Source organism: Adiantum capillus-veneris, chromosome 16 (assembly GCF_014529385.1).
Source record: "Adiantum capillus-veneris isolate H3 chromosome 16, ASM1452938v2, whole genome shotgun sequence".
In the NCBI taxonomy this organism is placed as follows: Eukaryota; Viridiplantae; Streptophyta; class Polypodiopsida; order Polypodiales; family Pteridaceae; genus Adiantum; species Adiantum capillus-veneris.
Window position 1 is genome coordinate 90290547 of NC_140946.1, and position 21348 is coordinate 90311894.

Here is a 21348-nt window from a genome sequence, read left to right on the forward strand (position 1 = left end):
AGGGTATCATAACCAGGGTCAGTACAAAGGACCATAGTTACAAAGATGTAAATCAAACCCCAAGATTTTGGTGTAGCTATAGATTCCAAAACACAATTGCCTGCTTGGTTGGTCAAGGGAGCACACGTTTGGAAGTGTGCTTAAGGAAAAAAGATTGCACACTAAAGAGATTAGTGATAAATCTTACATTCAAGAACCGTTTCCAAAAGATTTATTTGAACCCTTTGGATGGGAACAAATACTGGTGACTCTAGATATGTGCGCAAACAAAATAACGCCTACAAAATTTTGTGACAATAATGGCAATGATATAACTCCCTGCTTTACGATAAAGGTATTGAAAGAAACTAATAAAAATTGTGAGTATGAAAATAGAATATGTGAGATAAACAAAGTCATGAACCATCATGCAAAAGCACAAACAAAAGAAGCAAAGCAACTGCGAGAATATGTCATCATTGACATACTTGAAGAATCTATAGAAGATGATTCAAAGAAGATGGCTCTAGAAAAGGTACTATGGAAAGCAAATGAAGAACCAAGCTCCACATCAAATGTCCAACAAACGCATGATCAAGAGAAGAACATGGATAAGGTAGAAGATCGATTGTCTCCTATGGTGTCAAAGTCAGTGTATGTGGAGAAATACGACTCAAAATCAGATGTTCATCTATGTGATTGATGCTTATGCGATAAGAAATCAGATGTCTTATGGCACTTGGATAACAATGGGAAAGCCATCGATCAAAGAACTAGAAGAAACATTGTACACAAGTTCAAAAATGTTGATTCCTAGCTTTGGCGTGGTGGAGGCCGTACTCAAGTTGAGTATTGGGGAGTTCAAGGAATCTTTCTACATGATATCATCGACTCTCATCACATCAAAGAGATCTTGGTCTTGACTAAAATCTGGATGAATGCCTTCCTTCGGGAAACAACAAAAAGCTTCAACAACAACACCATCCAAAGCCTCAGAAGTATCTCAAATCCATGCAGAGAAGAAGCAACCAACCATCACAGAAAAAGGTAAAGCTAAGGTTAACACCGAAGTAGATCAACCTTGCAAGTTGACTTTAGCTTCAACAAACCTCCATCAAAATTCATGCACAGCCTCTACATCAACAACCAATATACCATCAGCAATGCAATGGAAACCCAAGTAAAAAGTTTATCAACCAAAATTTTCATCACCAAAGACCATTCAAAAGAAGCCAAAGAGAATCAACCAAGTGTTAGTGTCAATAGACCACATCAAAGTGAAAGACCTAATTTGGATACATCACTCACCAATTCAATCTCAACAACCACAGGTGACAAGGTGGGTAGCGTCAAATGAGTCATTCACTACTCAAGGATACTTTCAGGGGAACACCAATGTTTGGGCCAAAAAACCTAAAGTAATAGTTATTGGAATTAGGGTTGCAAGGAAACGCACATAGCTTAGAGAAGATGAAGGAAGCTCAAGGCACACAACAGAGAGTGTGTTACTTAGTGTGCAATGGAAAAATAGATAGCCCTAGAGTGATGGGCGTATATACAATGCACCATACACACTCAATCGTAGTTGTGAAGACTGCCCTGTACTCAGCCTCACAACTCGAAGTGGCCACAGTAGGTTGCTTCTTGCTCAACCATGATATACATGAATTGCCAAGCATGAAACAAAAACCACTTATGGACACTCACGTGTCAAAACAACCAGCCCAATCTGAGTCCAAAAAAGCATGTAAGTTTGGAGGCAATGATCTCCCCCTGGGATAAAACAAGCCAAGATGTAAAGTGCCACTAAGGTAGCAAAAAATACTCTTGACAGCCTGCCAATGCTTGGAACCTGGGCTATGCATAAATGTGTTGACCTGTGAGACTACAAACTGAATATCTAGCCTCATGTTGCATACATAAATGAGGCATCCAACAGCAGTTTGGTGAAGAGTGACATCTTCAGGATCACCAGCATCATGTAGACTCAATTTCAAACCTGTTTCCATGGGAGTGGCAATAGTTTTACAATGCTCAAGTCTAAACTTACAGATTTTGATACCCTAATGTGTCATAAAGAGAATGCAGCAATGTCTCTATGTGACTTTTCTAACACAAGGAAATACCACCATCACACTGCCTAAACTGTATGCCCAAGTAATGATGCAACAGCCCCAAATCTTTCATCTTGAAAGTAGCATTCAAATCAGCCTTAAATTCAGCAATATGTCTCTCATTTGGTCCAGTGATCAGCAAATCATCTACATAAAGAACCACAAAAGTACATCACCCTCACGCTTTACATACAATGTGCTTTCTTTTGGACTGTTACGAAAGCCTTGTTTGACCAAATGAGTGTCAGATTTCTCATACCAAGCACGAGGAGATTGCTTCAACCCATACAGAGCCTTGTTACATTTGCACACTTTGCCCTCTTCTCCTTTCTTGACAAAACCGCGAGGTTGCGTTACATAAACTTCCTCAAATATGTCACCATTCGAGAAAGCAGTAACAATGTCTGATTGATGCACATCCCAACCAAAATGAGTTGCCAATGCACATAGAAAATGCACAGTAGTCATATGACAAATGGGAGCAAAAGTCTCTTCATAATCTATGCCTTTTTGTTGCATAACCCTTTGCAACAAGTCAAGACTTATAGCGATCGATCTCACCATCTAGCTTGCATTTCAACTTGTAAACCCACTTCATACCAATGGCCTTTTTCCCAGGAGGCAAATCACATAAAGTCCATATGTCATTTTCTATAAGTGCATCATATTCTGATTGCATGGCAACCATCCAATTTTTTGAATTTTGTGCTTCCTCAAAAGACAGAGGTTCCTCACCATCACGTAAGCTAGACACGGCCAAAGAATAACAATCGGATGCATAAGATGCATGGAAAATCCTAAACGAGTACGACTATACAAAGGTGCATCCAATTTACTGTCACGCAAAGTGTGCACCAGCCATTTTAGCATACCTCTAGCCTGCTCATTTCAGCCCTTTCCTCATCAAGTACATCATGTTCATCTGCATCACTAATAGGCTGATCTATAACATTTTTGGAAACCCCCATAGGCTGTACATTTGCCTCATTGGAATTTACATTCAAACTTCCACCACTAAAAAGAGGCAAGAAAGTGTCATAAATGTCCTATGAGCTTACATTACTGTCTCTAGTACATTACAGCAAGGGCTGAACAGAATCTTCCACAAACACTACATCTTGTGAAACTAAAATACACTTTGTTTGTAGATGATACAACCTGTAACCTTTGTTTTCAAGACTATAACCAACAAAAATACATTTGACAGCCTTATCATCCAATTTTCTGTGTTGCACTTGTGGAATTAAACCATAAGCCAAACAGCCAAAAACATGCATGTGCTCAATAGATGGCTTTATATCATGCCATGCTTCATATGGAGTCATAGACTGCAACACTTTTGTAGGAAACCTGTTGAGTACATAAGTGGCACACATGACAGCCTCGAGCCAAAATGAATGTGGTAAAGCTTGACTCTTGACCATACATCTTGCCATTTCCATAAGAGACCTGTTTTTCCTCTCAGCAACACCATTTTGTTGAGGCATATATGGCACTGTACATTGATGTTTTATCCCACGACTAGCCAGAAATGCATTAAATTCGTGAGACATATACTTCCCCCCTCGATCGAAATGAAGGGTTCCCATAGTACATTTTGAGACATTTTCAACCATAGCCAGAAATTGTTTGAAGCACATAAAAACTTCAGACTTCGCTTTAAGCGGAAATACCCATGCATGCCTAGAGTAATCATCAATGAAAGTCACAAAGTATAGGTAATTGCCCAAGGACGGAGTTTGCATGGGCCCACAAACATCACTATGCACAAGCTGCAACCTGTATGTGGCCCTAATTGAACCATCCTTTGGAAACTTGGAATGTTGCATTTTACCCAGAATACAACCTTCACAAACATGTTTGACAGGTGCTTCAAGAGGCGGCAAAGAAGCAAACATATCAATTTTTTTGCAAACGCAGCAAACTGGCAAAATTTAGATGACCAAAACGTGCATGCCAAAGTTTTGCATCTGCAATAGCCCTTGAAAGCAATAATAAGCACAATCTTTCCAACTCCCTGAACCGGATAAGAGGCATTGTTGGCACAAGTGACTGAATTCCCATGAGGGACAGACTTGAGAGAGGTGAACAGTTCACGATGTGAGGTAATGTGCCTTGTAGCACCACTGTCAAAATACCACACATGTAAATCTGCAGCAATTGATATGCATGCATCATGGACAGCCGGATTGTAAGTGCACTCTACACTAAAAGCCCATTCTACATCAACATCAGCAACACAGTCTTCTTTCACAAAAGATGCAACAATGGCTGCATTTGTAGTGGATCCAGCATTTGCATTGGAACCACCCTCTTTCTTCTTAGCCTCTTTGGCCTTCAACTTAGGACACTACTTGATGAAATGATCATTAGCTCTACAATAATGGCAACGCATCTTCTTTTTGTCCTTATCAACAAAATTTCCAGACAAATTCCTGCTAGCAGAAGCATTAGGAACAAAAGTTTTTCCACTCGCAGCAGAACTATAAGAAGTGGCTTCATTGCTGTTACCACCCTTTCTTTGAGAAGCAATAAAAGCATGTTCAAGTGCATGCTGCCTAGTCCTATTTTTTTTGGCAAGTGACTCTTACAATAGCAATGTGCTTTAATGGATCAAACATGACAACTTCAGGATTTCCTTGGGTCATTAGTCGCCAAGTACTAGCAAATGTCTGGTATGAATCTGGTAAGGCATAAAGAACAGTCTGCACAAGGGAACTGTCTGAAATGACTTCACTTGCAGAAATAATTTGCTCATTGATATCCTTGACACCAGCAAGGAAAGTGTCCATACCATCTTCCTCATCCATAATCTTTGATTCCAACAATTTACGTAGCAAAGCAATTTTAGCCTCATTGCATAAAGACCTGCTAGAATATCCCAAGCCTGTTTTGTAGATTTTACTGAATGGATGTGAGGAACAATGCTGCGCTTCAGAGACAGCACAATCAATGCATGGGCCTGCCCATCCTTTACATCCCAACGAGATTGTTATGCCGTCGTAGGCAAAACAACTCTAATAGCAGCAAGACCTGCAACATCCTCAACATTACCTGCACCCTCAGAACCAAGACGTACATCAATGCCCTGTACAATATTCTAGACACCCTTTGACACAAGAACATGTTGCATCATATAAGCCCACATAGGGTAATTGTCCCCATCTAACGTGTCCTCAGCATCAAACATCTTGAACACATCTATGTTGTTGTTAGCCATGGTAAATGCTGCACCTGATGTGAAAACTGCCTGAAAATAGGAGAGACGAAGTGGGAACAACACTTGCTATATAGCACAAACCGTAGAAGACTATAAGGCACCTCTTATACAGAAAATGGCACTAACAAAAATTCTGCACAAAATGACGAAATAGCCTGTGCAATACTACCTCTAGTGGAAATGGAGGTCACAATGAGTCCAAATCAAAAATCTGAGCAGACTGAGCTCTACGAGTTCTCCCAAAAATTTTGATGTTGGAATTAGGGTTGCAAAGAAATGCACATAGCTTGGAGAAGACGAAGGAAGCTCAAGGCACACAACGAAGGTGTTACTTAATGTGCAATGGAGAAAAAGATAGCCCTAGAGTGATGGGCGTATATACAATGCACGGGGGAAAAAACCTCTTAAAGAGGGAAAAATTTTCCCAATGGTCCTAGTGTGTTCATACACATCAGTACCACATGTATATGGTAACAATAGTCTAGACCTATTCATCCCAAGAAAATAGTTCTACAAAGAGAATGCAGAGCTATCCATGAAAGACAACCACCTCAATCAGGATAAAGAACAATTGTAAAGGGGAAAAGAAATGACCTTCACAAAAACAAGAGACTCAAAGAGTATGGGTCCAAAGGTAGACTTCAGGCAAGCTAGTTATTTGTTCTCAAAAACATTTGTTCTCAACCCTTTTTTGTTGCACTTCTTGTGAGGTTATTGGGTACACCTTAAACCCAAGGTTTGGAGGTCAACCAAAAACTTTGTTTGTTGGTAGCCTAACAGTAGCACCAGGTTATGGATACACCAAAATCCTTGGGTTCAAGCCCTTGTCGGTATCGTCTACTCATGGAAACATATTCCTGTATCATGCAACTGCAGCTCCATTTTGTTTAGAAGGTTGCGTGGAAAGGCTTATATATAACTCATTGTAATCAAAAGATATAGCATTGCTTTTTCCTTTTTACTGTGTCAAATATCTGTTGGAATTACGATTGCAGAGAGACACACACAGCTTGGAGAAGACGAAGGAAGCTCAAGGCACACAATAGAGAGTGTGTTACTTAGTGTGCAATGGAAAAATAGATAGCCCTAGAGTGATGGGCGTATATACAATGCACGACGAAAAAAACCTCCTAAAGAGGGAAAAATACCCCGGCAGTCCTAGTGTGTTCACACACATCACTACCACATGTATATGGTATAACAAATCCTCCCATGAGTGATGCGGTGAACGAGAGCTGGCACAAGAGTAAAGGGAAGTTCTATGCCCTCAGGAAATGATCAGTCCACAAAGGGGAGTAAGCCCAATGCTTTGCGGAAAGCTTCAAGATTCTCATGAGACAATGTCTTTGTGAAAAGATCTGCAAGATTGTTCTGTGTTGGCACATAAGCCAAGCTAATCTCTCCTGCTGAGAGCCTCTCCCTGACATAGTGGTAATGCACCTCAATGTGCTTTGTGCGAGCATGAAAAACTGGGTTCCTTGCAACTGCCAATGCACTCTGACTGTCAGTGTAGATAGTGTTGGCAGTGTCCTGTCCAACACCCAAATCATCCATAAGGCTTCTGAGCCATACACACTCAACTGTAGCTGCCAAGACTGCCCTATACTCAGCCTCACAACTCGAAGTGGCCACAATAGGTTGCTTCGTGCTCAACCATGATATACATGAACTGCTAAGCATGAAACAAAAACCACTTGTGGACACTCGCGTGTCAAAACAACCAGCCCAATCTGAGTCCGAAAAAGCATGTAAGTCTGGCGGCAATGATCCCCCCTTGGGATAAAATAAGCCAAGATGTAAAGTGCCACTAAGGTAGCGGAAAATCCTCTTGACAGCTTGCCAATGCTTAGACCCTGGGCTATGCATAAATCTGCTGACCTCTGAGATTGCAAACTGAATATCTGGCCTGGTGTTGCATACATAAATGAGGCAGCCAATAGCAATTTGGTAAAGAGTGACATCAGTAGGATCACCAGCATCATGTAGACTCAACTTCAAACCTGTTTCCATGGAAACCTGTTTCCATGGGAGTCGCAATAGGTTTGCAATTCTCAAGTCCAAACTTACATAGCAATGTCTCTATGTAACTTTTCTGACACAAGGCAATACCACCATCACACTGCTTAAACTGTATACCCAAGTAATGATGCAACAGCCCCAAATCTTTCATCTTGAAATTAGCATTCAAATCAGCCTTAAATTCAGCAATATGTCTCTCATTTGGTCCAGTGATCAGCAAATCATCAACATAAAGAACCAGAATGAGAAGTACATCACCCTCACACTTTACATACAATGTGCTTTCTGTTGGACTGTTACGAAAGCCTTGTTTGACCAAATGAGTGTCAACTTTCTCATACCAAGCACGAGGAGATTGCTTCAACCCATAAAAAGCCTTGTTACATTTGCACACTTTGTCCTCTTGTCCTTTTATAACAAAATCGCGAGGCTACGTTACATAATCTTCCTCAAATATGTCACCATTCAAGAAAGCAGTAACAATGTCTGATTGATGTACATCCCAACCAAAATGAGATGCCAATGCACATAGAAAATGCACAGTAGTCATACGACAAGTGGGAGAAAAAGTCTCTTTGTAATCTATGCCTTTTGCCTGTGCATAACCCTTTGCAAAAAGTCGAGCCTTATGGCGATCGATCTCACCATCCGGTTTGCGTTTCAACTTGTAAACCCACTTCGTTCCAATGGCCTTTTTGCCAGGAGGCAAATCATATAAAGTCCATGTGTCATTCTCTATAAGTGCATCATATTCTGATTGCATGGTAGCCATCCAATTTTCTGAATTTTATGCTTCATCAAAAGATAGAGGCTCCTCACACATCATGTAAAGTAGACACAGCCAAACCACAACAATCTGATGCATAAGCTGCATGGCGAGAGACTGAACGAGTATGACTGGACAAAGGTGCATCCAATTTACCGTCACTCAAAGTGTGCACCAGCCATTTTGGCATACCTCTAGCCTTTCCTCATTTTCAGCCCTTTCCTCATCAAGTACATCATGTACATATGCATCAGTAATAGGCTGATCTAAAACATTTTCAGAAACCCCCATAGGCTGTACATTTGCCTCATTGGAACTTACATTCGTATTTCCACCACTGAAAAGAGGCAACAAAGTGTCATAAATGTCCTTTGAGCTTACATTATTGTCTCTAGTACATGATACCAAGGGCTAAACAGAATCTTCCACAAACACTACATCGCGAGAAACCAGAATACATTTTATTTGCAGATGATACAACCTGTAACCTTTGCTTTCAGCACTATAACCATCAAAAATACATTTGACAGCCTTATCATCCAATTTTTTGCGCTGCACTTGTGGCATCAAAGCATATGCCAAACAGCCAAAAACACGCATGTGCTCAATAGAAGGCATTCTATCATGCCATGCTTCATATGGAGTAATAGACTGCAAAGCTTTCGTAGGACACCTGTTAAGTATATAAGTGGCACACATGATCGCCTCAAGCCAAAAAGAATGCGTCAAAGCTTGACTTTTGACCATACATCGTGCCATTTTCATCAATGACCTATTTTTCCTCTCAGCAACACCATTTTGCTGAGGTGTATAAGGCACTGTACATTGGTGTTTTATCCCACGACTAGCCAGAAATGCATTGAATTCATGAGACACATACTCCCCCCCTCGATCGGAACGGAGGGTGCCCATAGTACTTTTCGAGACATTTTGAACCATAGCCAGAAATTGTTTGAAGTACATAAAAACTTTGGACTTCGCTTTAAGTGGAATACCCATGCAAGCCTGGAGTAATCATCAATGAAAGTCACAAAGTATAGGTAATTGCCCAAGGACGGAGTTTGCATGGGCCCACAAACATCACTATGCACAAGCTGCAACCTGCATGTGGCCCGAACTAAACCATCCTTTGGAAACATAGAACGCTGCATCTTACCCAAAATACAGCCTTCACAAACATGTTTGACAGGTGCTTCAAGAGGCGGCGAAGAAGAAACCATATCAGATTTCTACAAACGCAGCAAACTGGCAAAATTCAGATGACCAAAACGTGTATGCCAAAGTTTTGCATCTGAAATAGCCCTTGAATCTGCAACAGCATTTGCAAAATTTTCTTCACACTTGTCATACAAAGCGATCTTGTACAGCCCACGGCACAAAAGGCCAGACGCAACAATTTTATCACCAAAACTGAGATCATGAACTGTACATCTGTCATCCACAAATTTGACTACAAGTCCAAGTCTAGCAAGTGCGGATAAAGACAAGAGATTCTTCTTGATCCCAAGTACATAAAGTGCATCAACAAGTGTGAAGGAACTGCCATTTGTAGCAGTAAGCACAATCTTTCCAACTCCCTGAACTAGATAAGAGGCATTGTTGGCACAAGTGACTGAATTCCCATGAGGGACAGACTCGAGAGAGGTAAACAATTCACGACGTGAGGTAATGTGCTTTGTAGCACCACTGTCAAAATACCAAACATGTGAATATGCAGCAACTGACAAACATGCATCATGGACAATAGGATTGTAAGTGCACTCTGCGCTAAAAGCCCATTCTGCATCAACATCAGCATCACAGTCTCCTTTCACAGAAGACTCAACAATGGCTACATTTGTAGTGGAACCAGCATTTGCAGTGGAACCACCCTCTTTCTTCTTAGCCTCTTTGGCCTTCAACATAGGACACGACTTGATCAAGTGATCATTAGCTTTACAATAATGGCAACGCATCTTCTTTTTGCCCTTATCACCAGAATTGCCAGAGGAAGTGCTGGCAGCAGAAGCATTAGGAACAGAATTTTTTCCACTCGCAGCAGAACCATAAGAAATGCCTGCATTACTATTACCACCCTTTCTTTGAGAAGCAATAAAATCCTGTTCAACTGCACATTGCCTAGTCCTATTTTTTCTAGAAAGTGACTCTTGCAACAGCAATGTGCATAATGCATCAAACTTGACAACTTCAGGATTTCCTTGGGTCATAAGTCTCCAAGTACTAGCAAAAGTCTGGTAAGAATCTGGTAAGGCATCAAGAACAGTCTGCACAAGGGAACTGTCTGAAATGACTTCACCTGCAGAAATAAGTTGCTCATTGATATCCTTGACACTAGCAAGGAAAGTGTCCATATCATCTTCCTCATGAATAATCTTCAACTCCAACTCTTTACGCAGCAAAGCAATTTTAGCCTCATTGCGACTTGCATAAAGACCAGCCAAAATATCCCAAGCCTGTTTTGCAGATTTCGCTAAACGGATGTGAGGAACAATGGTGCGCTTCATAGACAATGCAATCAATGCATGAGTCTGCGCATCCTTAACATCCCAATGAGCTTGTTCTGCCGTAGGCAAAACAACTCTAACAGCTACAATCCTTGCAGCAAGACCTGCAACATCCTCAACATCGCCTACATCCTCAAAACCAGGACGTACATCAATGCCCTGCACAATGTTCCAGACACACTTTGACACAAGAACATGTTGCATCATATAAGCCTACATAGGGTAGTTGTCCCCATCCAACCTGTCCTCAGCAGCAAACATCTTGAACACATCTGTGTTGTTGTCAGCCATGGTAAATGTTGCACCTGATGTGAAAACTGCCCGAAAATAGGAGAAACAGAGCGGGAACAACCTGTGCTATATAGCACAAACCGTAGAAGACTATAAGGCACCTGTTATGCAGAAAACGACACTGACAAAAATTCTGCACAAAATGACAAAATTGCCTGTGCAGCCCTGCATGTAGTGGAAACGGAGGCCGAAATGAGCCCAAATCAAAAATTTGAGCAGACCAAGCTCTAAGAGATCTCCCAAAGTATTTTTTGACCTGCGAACACTCACCAAAGCTCACTGAAATCGGAGAAAGTGAGTAGGCGTTTACTGGAGCAGCTGGCGACTAAGCCCGGGAGGACGCAACCTGCTCTGATACCAATTTTTGGAATTAGGGTTGCAGAGAGACACACACAGCTTGGAGAAGATGAAGGAAGCTCAAGGCACACAATAGAGAGTGTGTTACTTAGTGTGTAATGGAAAGATAGATAGCGCTAGAGTGATGGGCGTATATACAATGCACGGGGGGAAAAACCTCCTAAAGAGGGAAAAAATACCCCGGAGGTCCTAGTGTGTTCACACACATCACTACCACATGTAAATGGTAACACTATCTCTCTCTCCATCTCATTCATCCCCTCTCTGCTCTGCACGCTCAAGAACCCATGGACCCTCATCGTTGCCATCCACCCTAGCCGTTGTACCCAACAGGTAAGTCTAAACAAATCATATTGTGTTAATTATTCTGAGTTGTTAATTTTTTTAATTTGGTTTTGGTTAATGTAGAGTTAGGGTGATCAAATGTATGAACCTATGGACAATGACAAGGGGGAGGAGGATTTGGACGGATAGAAAATTATTTGTAGTCCTCTCTTAAAGTCCTAATGTGGCACAAGAAAGACTATATGAGCATATGTATATACAACTGAACTAAAATTTCCATTTTCATCTTATTTGTATTTTTTTGAAATTATTGGTCTTTTCTACTTTAATTGTCAAAGTGAGGTATATTCAAACTCTGTCGTTTATTTTCTACTTACGTTTTTCCAAAATGCAATTGATGTTTCAATTGTTATATGCAGGTAAAAAATAAAGGTGCCCATTTGGGCCACCCAAAATTGGGTGGCCCAAATGAGCACCTTTATTTTTGAATAAGTGCCTAGCGATAATACCCACGGTAATAGATGCCGCAATTTCTACGTAGCAATAGTCACAGGTTTATATCCGCGACTATTACCGCTCATATTGTTGGCAAACCATTGCCACATTTATTGCCGCTTCTATTACCGCTAATTAACACTATTTTTAATTCTCTCTTCTTTTTCATATGTTATTCTGTGGTAATCGGAGTGGTTCTCATTTTTTCCTCTTATAGTGGAGCTGGTTTTTCCACGAGCATTTGATGTTTAGCAAATTCTTCAACAATGAAATAAGCGGTGGTGCCACTATCCAATAGTGCTTTCAACTCAACTCGGTCTTACGTTACACAAATCCTTAATGGTATGGTGAAATTGGATGTTGGATCAGAGGGTAGGAAGAGACCTTGTTGAGTCTTCTTGTGCACATGGTCCAACAGCATGGTCTCTACTGATGTTGAACATCCATGTTTTTGAAACTCGATAGAGTTGTAATGCTCTATATCTTAGGTTTCCTTTTTCTTGGACAAATTTAAGCAATATGTACAAACACCCTACTCAGAATACTCTTCATTGCTTCTCTTGTGGTGAAAGTGGTTTAAACCTTGTTGCATCAATTTGCACGGGTTGGTATCAATTTCTTGGTTCCTTAAGCCACCATTAGTAGAGGATATTGTTGTAAAGATAGCAGGTGGGGTTGCTTCCTGCCTCTTCTGTTGTTGTCTTTCAAAGAGCCTCTTGTCACACTCTATGGCTTGGGACATAAATTCACTTAGGGTTTGAACCTTTGGCATGGTAAGCAAGAGATCTTTTACATCATTCTTGAGGCCACCAAAATTGGCTAATGAAATAATCTTCATGTCAGGTTAAATCACATGGGATCTGCCCAAATTCATATGTAGAGACCGATGCAAGGTGAGGGCCTTTTCGTAGCTTGCAAAGCTTGATTTCAACAACTCTTGCCCTATCTACTTACCCAAAGGTTTCTGAAAACTCTCTTACAAAGGCCTCAAAGTCATAAAGTAGAGGAGAGTCCCTTTCAAGTGGGTGAAAATCAAGAGAGGTTCGTATCTGAGAGGAGTTTTTTTATGAAACCAGCTACAGAATCTCCATCATGGTAGCACTCAAGGTGCATACATATGAACCGCGTCACTTGCTGGAGAGAGCCTCTAAACTTTGATCTCGTCCCATCAAAGTTTTCATGTAAGTTGACCTTGGGCTCCTTTCTATTTTGGATTAGATTTGTTGAAGGCATGGTTTGATCATGGCCATGGCTAGCTTCACGTAGCTCTTGGATCTGGCATCGAAGCTCTTGCACCACCAGACCTAAGGAGTGTGGTTGTTCTGCTTGTAATCCTGTGTTTCTCTCATGTAGCTCTTGAATTTGTTGATACAATTTTTGCAAGCTAGACATAACACCTTCCAAAACACTCTCCATGGCTAGTCAAAATCAAGAAGTGGAGTCTTGCAAAATATTGTGAGTGCATCTCGAGCTAGAAGAGAGCAAGAGAGGGTGCTCACAATATATAAGATCTTGAAACTTGATCATGACTTTAATCTTGATTGCAAGATTTAATACTTGATTAAGAGAATTTGATTACAAACTTGGATTACAAAGGTTGACTTACAAGACAAGACTAACTAAAAGAGGGCTTACCTCATAGGAACCTCACCACTAGTGTTGGCAAGATTGAGGGGCTTGTAGCTCCCCAATACCTCTATTTATACTAGATCTTAAGGAGGTTAGGAACCTTCTAGGTTCTCCCTCAAGCTCAAGGAGGTTAAGAACCTTCTAGGTTCATCTCCAAGATTCTAGAGCTTTCTAGGACCTTCTAGATTTTTTTCAAGCTTCTTATGGGACCTTGTAGATTCTTCTAGAACTTTCTTCTAAGAGCTCCCATCTATGACAGTGGACAGGCTTTGCATGTGTAGTCAGTCTTGGCATGCTTAGCCATCCAACCTACTGACACACTTGCACTTGCCTGGTTTGGAGACCTGGCTATTCTTAAATCTGATAGATTCATTGACTTTGCACTGCTTGTAGTCTTGTAAATATGCTAGGTTTTACTTGATGTCTAGCAACAAACATTCTAAGAAAAATTAAAGCATGGTAGATTCGATGTTTAGGTAGTAAAAAGTCTGTAGATAATGCAAGTATGTGGTAAATATCTATGGGAATGTTTGGGCTTTAAGGAATATTTAGTACAAGAAACTTTTCATTAACATGATACTAAAAAGATACTCATGATATATGATGCAAGTTACAGATTGGCAGAGAGCTGAGTGATGACTTACACTTAGACTGCACGAAATGTTGATCAAAATTATCAAAAAGTCAACGCGTAAAGTAGCAAGACCAATGAGTCAGAGGTTCGGTTGAGTATAAAGTTTCAAGTGTGTGTAACATTAGGAGAAACGTGGAATCAATTTTGGGCCCTGTAAGAAACACCAACTCAGCATAAAGAGGTAATTCTGAAAAATGTAAAAGTAGTTTTTTGGAATTCTATTTCTCATAGTACATACGTAAAAGTTTCTTGATCACACATAAAGTTTTGGCCTAGTAACTTGTGTGTAGCGGAAAATAACATGAACATAGTGAGAATTTTATTAGAATAGGTTCCTAATGAGCATAACAAGAGTGCTTGGGTGGAGAGAGCAACAAAAACCATAACACCTAGTTAGATAGGCATTAAAAATACTTCAAAATAGAGAGAAATTAAGCTATTGACAATAGCTGAGGATCAAATTTACATGGAGTCGGTCCCCCCTCCAAAAGGCTTTGTGTTATAGGTTTCTCCCATCAAGAGAGAAATTTCACAATACAATTCTTTGTGTTCCTTGAATAACTAGCTAGTGCAATGAAGATGGAAGCTTCATGCACTAAGCAAAACAACTTTAAAACACAACATCAATTCCCTCATGATCTCAGACCCAAGATCTCACACACCTTCAAAGATGGTGAGAGCTAACGGGGTATGAGAGTAGATTGAGAGGAAGAAGGAGTAATCTTACGAGAAAGATGTACTTCTCCTCACACAATCACTCATATTAGCATAGTATAGCTTAGTAATTAGCATGGTAGAGGAGATGTTGAGCATGCAGTGAAGCTTGGCTCTTGGTTGGATTTGCATCACAAAGCCAAGGGTTGTTGGTGTAGACCTCCCTTCTCACAAGCTTGGAGTAGGTGATAAGCTTTCCATTAAAGCTTGAGAAGAGGAGAGAGAGAGTCTTCTTGCTTCACACATGATCTAGTGTGAGTGTGTGTGTGGAATAATTCCTTGAGAAATTCAGACCCCTCTCTCTCTTGGTTGACCCCTCATGCTATTTCCTCTTGTTGGCTTCCCATTGGACCCCTCCCAGCTTAGCCAAAGAAAATTAAGTAGTATTAGTGATAGTCTTCTGACATGTGTCCCCATTTCCCCTTTTGTGAGAGCTTTAGGTAATTAATTAATGCAATTAAACTCTCATTGGACCCCTTTGTCTCCTGGCCAATAGGAATCAGGCAAGCCATTGGGCTGTTGAATGCTCATTGGACCCCTTGGGAGCAAGGATTTCACTAACGTAATCACAATCGTTTGATTACGTTAATAACTTTAATATTAACAGAAGAAAATCACGTGATCACGTTAATTGTTAACGTGATCTTGATGGTAACCTGTAGAAAGAAATAGAGCCGGTAGGCCCGCCGGGCTTTTTCATTTTCCCGGAAGGTCCCATAGGGCTTTTACATTTTCCCGACGGGGCCCGCCGGGCTTTAGGGTTTTCCCAGAGGGCCCGATTGTATATAGTAAACCTCTTCTTACTTTGGCATTTCAACTAGGCAAATCCCTGGGGAGTGTATCCGAGTGCCGGGTATAGTCATCTCCTCGTGAATTGACCTAAGGTTACAGAGTCACAGGTCCTTTTTTTTGGGTTGAACATGATTCTTAATTCGGTAACCACTTCTAAAAATATTTAAACTTTTCACCGAACATAAAGGTACAAAACAAATGAGAATTTGGAGAGTCATGCTCATTGTGACGAAGCCATTGGTCCATAAAAGGACTGAACTTGGTTTTAGAAGATGAGCATATTTAAATAATGAGTTGATAGTCAAGGGTCGGATGTCCTGTTGTAAGGTCTCCGACCCCGATCAAAAAGAACACCATTGTACCTTGAAATGAAAATAATGGAATAAGTTACTATTTTTAGCAGTTTTCCAAATTCTGTTAGTGCCATGATGTTTAGAATGTTTTAAAGCTCCGAAATGTGAATTAAAATAATTTTTGTAAAAAATTTCCAAAAATAGTAAGTTTTTGGTCACCCGACCCGTCCAGTTTTGATCGTCTCAAAAAACTGCACCCGTACCCCGAATTTCAAAACACTGTATTTCGGACCCCGGGGGCTGCTAAATATGGCAGATACTCGGGCCAGTAGGCCTTAGTTAGAGCTTGCTATAGCAATTTTTGGCATCAAAATCCGACTCGTATGACCCGTTTTAGCCTAGAACCAATTTTCCTAAAAATTGTCCAGGGCGATACCGGGGGCTCGGGACTGTGTGGGAACACGTTCCAGCCCACTCCAGATCAGCTTTAGCAGCTAGGGGGCGCCCTCTTGCTTTGTGGGAGTCCTGGGAGAATTTCCAAACCAGGAGCTCAGTCTCAGAACCAATTAACCAAGCCAACCTAACACTTGGTGGGCAGGGAACTGGACTTGCCATGCTTAACTGGAGAAGCTCCCGGATGCATTTAGCAACCCAGATTGATTTTCATCTTGAGGTGGCCTATTTAAAGACCTGCACACACACACACACACATATGCTCAGACACACACCTACACACACTCTGGGACGGTGCTGCCGGAACACACACCTTTTGAAGGGGAAGCAAGGAGGGAGGTGCTGTCGAATTCTCGCCTCAAGAAGCTCGATTAGATCAGAGAATCAAGAGGATTATCAGCTCTAATCACGGTAACCACGGTTTAATTAATGCTTTCTGCAAATCCTTTTTCATTACCATCTAAATTTCCCGTCTATTATGCTTATTCCTAGTCGTAATTCTCTATGACTACTCTCTACATTCTCCTTATCCATATTCTATTATGTAATCATCATTCCATAGCTGAATTATCAGCCATTCATCACTCTCGGTTAATGATTAGAACATAATTATAAGAATTTTCTCTCTCTAGGTAGCATAGTAATTAATCGGTAAGCTAATAAATGTGTAGATTGAAGAGAATCACTCTTTTAATCACTCATTAACAATGAAGATTAATTGAATTCATTCTCTTATGCATTAAGATGTAATTAAGGAGGAATTAATCTGTCATTAAGACTCTAAGAATTGGTTTTCCTCACACATATGCCTAAGGTAAATCTGCATCGTCTATTTGCCAGGAAATAGTTTAAACATACTTAATTCAATTCTCTGGTAATTCCAATAGTGAAATCCTAATTATTCTTAATTATGTAAGCCGAATAATTATCTTAGAGCCGGTTCCCATAGGATTATGTGCCATCCTTAATGATTGCTTTATGAAAGAAATCTAGATCTCTCAGATAGGAGAAATTAATTGATGTCACTAATCTACCCATTGGACTGTTATGATGCTTGCGAACCTTAGCTCTTTCTCCAAGCTAATCATTTAAAGTAGTGAGAAATGGCCCCGGTTAAGAAGACGCCCTTCGATGGTGCCCACGATCGCGAGGCAGGAACGAGTAATGTCAACAGAAAGGGGAAAGCTCCTATGGAGGAACAAATACCGGCCATCTCACGGGCCATCGATGAAGAAGTGGAAGAGGTAGATCATATTTTTATTCAAGTTGTTTAATTTAACATTGCACACGTTTAGTTAGGAATGAAAATATCCCCGAACATGTTGGAGAAATCCGACGGAAACCTCGGCATTGAAATCATTGTACATTAAGTTCTAAAGTAGGAAGGTAATGTTTGATGGGTATGCTGTTTGCAATAGGAAAGAATGTCTGCTAGGGAAAATTTAGCTCGACATGTTCATTTTAATTCCAATGTTGAATCAGTCCTGACCCCCCTACTGATCACAGGGGGCAGAGTTCCTCGTTAAGAACTCTTGAATCCACGACTTGCTTTCTATGCGGTGGATACCCACGAATTGCTTTCTATGTGGTGGGAACCCATGTCTTTCTTTCTATGCGGTGGGAGTGTCCATGACGTGCTTTCTATGCGGTGGACATACCTAGTTGTATGGGCAGCTAGGCGACAACGGGAGGAGTGAACTCTCGCTGGAGGGGCGATGTTGTACCTCCAAAACATTGGAACTTTTATGAATAAGTTTGAGTAGAGTTTTTACTAGAATTCTGTCTTGGTACTGTTTGCAATACTGTTTGAAGGGCTGTCTTAACGAACAATGTGATTCGGAATTAAACAAGGAATTTTTATGTTGAACAACCTTTGTGGTAGTAATTAGGTCACACAAAGAAGTGTGAGTGTGGGGGTGGAAAGTGGGGGCTTGGCTCAGGTTGCCAATGCCTACGAGATGGGTGGTCCCGATGGGTCGGGAACTCTCTGTCCCCATTGTGCTTACTTTGATATTAGTAATACTCATTGGCCCTAGAGCGGTGAAATCTCGAGAGTACGTGCCTCTGAAACATGGGGAAAAAGGCACTCGAGGTTTCTCTCCTCTTGGAAGGTGGGTCTTAGGATCGCTACATAGGTTAAATCCCGCTTCCCCTGCGAGGTGGAGCTAGATCTCCTTGCTAGTAGGCTCGATCTCAATTCACTTTGTGATGAGAGATCGTCCGCTAGATGAACCCAGACCACTTTGTTTGCTTCCACTATAGATCTAGTGGCCACCAGGTTTACCATCAGATCCGTTGTTGAGACGACGGGGTGGGGACCTCACACCTGGTATCAGAGCCTAGGTTAGGCTGGGAAATAAAGTCGTATTGTTTGAACATTTAAAAGGAACTTAAAGTATATAGGTTTTTGATCTGAATTCCTTGCATTGGTGTTGCAGGAAGACCCCATGCTCGAATATCAGAAGTTCCAAGTGTTTGAGCTTATTTATGAGCAAGCTTGAAGATCCCCAGTTTAACAGTTCAGGCAAGATGTCATGGAGATATTGTTGAAGGCTTATACGCCACACTCCACTCGCATTGATAGAGGATGGGAACTTGATTGGACATTTCCAGGAGGGGTTTACTACATCAACGCTCGAAAGCTAGGATGCCTGGCTACCGACTTGAAGAAGGTACGTTGGGGAGAAGAGTTGAGAGTAATAGAGATATTCTACTTGGTGCCTACACTATTGCACCAGACTGTTTCAAACAACTCCAATCAAACCATCAACGACTGGCTTTTGGATAAGGTCACCAACGTGATCCCAGCGAACCGAGTCAAAACCTTTGGATTACTGAAGGCGGAACTCCGGCTTGATATCTTAGTTTATTATACACTCAAGAATGAGTATAGAAACTATTACACGAATGAGGTAGTGCATTACGTGAATACCATCTCCTAGGCATATTTTATACACAATCCATAAAGCCATGTAATAAGCTGATCATCAGTTATCCTAAACCTTGAGGGGTTTCAATTGTAATAAATTTTCATCAATAAAGTTCTTTTTGTCTCTGAATCTCTGTCTCTTGATAAAGTAGAATCTTGAATTTTATTTAAAGTCTCATGTCTATTTTGAAATCCAAGTAATGTATCAAGAATTCGTATAATCCATGTAGGCACCGCCTGTTGCTCTGTACTCGGCAGCGCAAGAGAAGAAGCTCCTCCTTAAGCAAGCCCAACCTCCGATCTTTAAGGGTGAGGGGACAAATGTGGAGAGAGATGCGGAATATGGATGGAAGCCATGGACGATTACTTTGAAGCTGCGGGGACCTAACCCGTAAATCAGACTATGCTTGCCATGTTCTGCTTAACTAGCGATGCCAAGATATGGTGGAAGCAACATTGCAGGGACATGGACATTAAGGGATCTTCCGAGTCCTGGGAAGACATTAAAGCTGCAATAATGGGACGTTATTTACCTCCTACCTATAGAACCTTGAGGATGAATGAATTCTTTTCACTTCGGCAGCAGAATTCATCTGTCGAAGAATACTATGCAAAGTTTGTCACTCTTCGGAGATATGCTCCTAAGATGACCTTGGAACAACAGGTGGCAAGGTTCTGCCAAGGTCTAATCGATCCCCTGAATACTCGGTTGGAAGCTCTCAGGCCGACGACGCTACAGGATACCTTGTTGAGAGCCAAACCTCTAGCTCTCGAAGTACAAAAGGCTAATCAGAACAGAAGGAATCATTGGGCAAAGAGGGCAAGGACCACTTCTTGGGATAACAGACCGGCCAACCAAGCGTATAACCAGCGCCCTATTGTGGCTACCACCACAACCATGGAGTTCCCCGATGTTCGATGCTATGGTTGCGGCGATCATGGACATTACAGATCCAATTGCCCCAGGAACATTCAGGCAACCAACGCCAATGCCATACGCTTGAATACCCGTGGGCATGGCCAAGCTAATGGAAGAGGAGGACGAGGAAGGATGAACAGAGGGCGAGGGCGTGGAGCTACCGCCAGAGTGAATGCCGCAGTGGTACAACCAACTGTGGGTGATGAAACAGTGAAGAGAGCAACCCTACATGCTGCAATTGACAATCCCAATGGTTGCAAGCAATACGCAGTCATTCATACGCCAGGATCTCTCAAAGGTGAAAAAGTTAACTTCCTTATAGATTGTGGTAGTACTCTTTCATTTCTTTCACCCCGATGCATGCGAAAGTTTAAGCTAGATAAGTACCCAACAAGCAAGCTAGTTGTAGAGTTAGCAAACGGCAAGGAGGTAGTATCTCAACACTCTGCAGGCAAAATTGACTTTGATTTAGGGGGACACCCAACTTCTGCCCAATTTCGAACCCTACCCTTACGATTCTTTGATGGGATACTAGGGATGGACTGGCTAAAGCAAAATAGGGCCCACATACATTGTGCACAAGGAAACTTTACCTTTATAGATAACTTGGGTAATGAAGCCATAATCCAGGGGGAAAATGGGAGACCTAAGGCTACTCTAGTTAAGGCCAACAGACTTTTGAAGGGACTAAGGAAGGGTCAGCAAATTTATGCGGTTAAACTCAATAAAGTGGACCAATCAGATACCTCACTTCGACCAAACTAGTTGAGGGAGTATGATGATGTATTCCCTAAAGACCTTACGAATCTTCCACCACACAGAGAGGTAGATCATGAGATTGAGCTATTCCTGGATGTGAACCTATCTCAAAAAGACCTTATAAGATGTCACTTCCAAAGGCCATTGAACTCAAAGAACATCTTAGGCAACTCATTGAGCAAGGATTCATTCGACC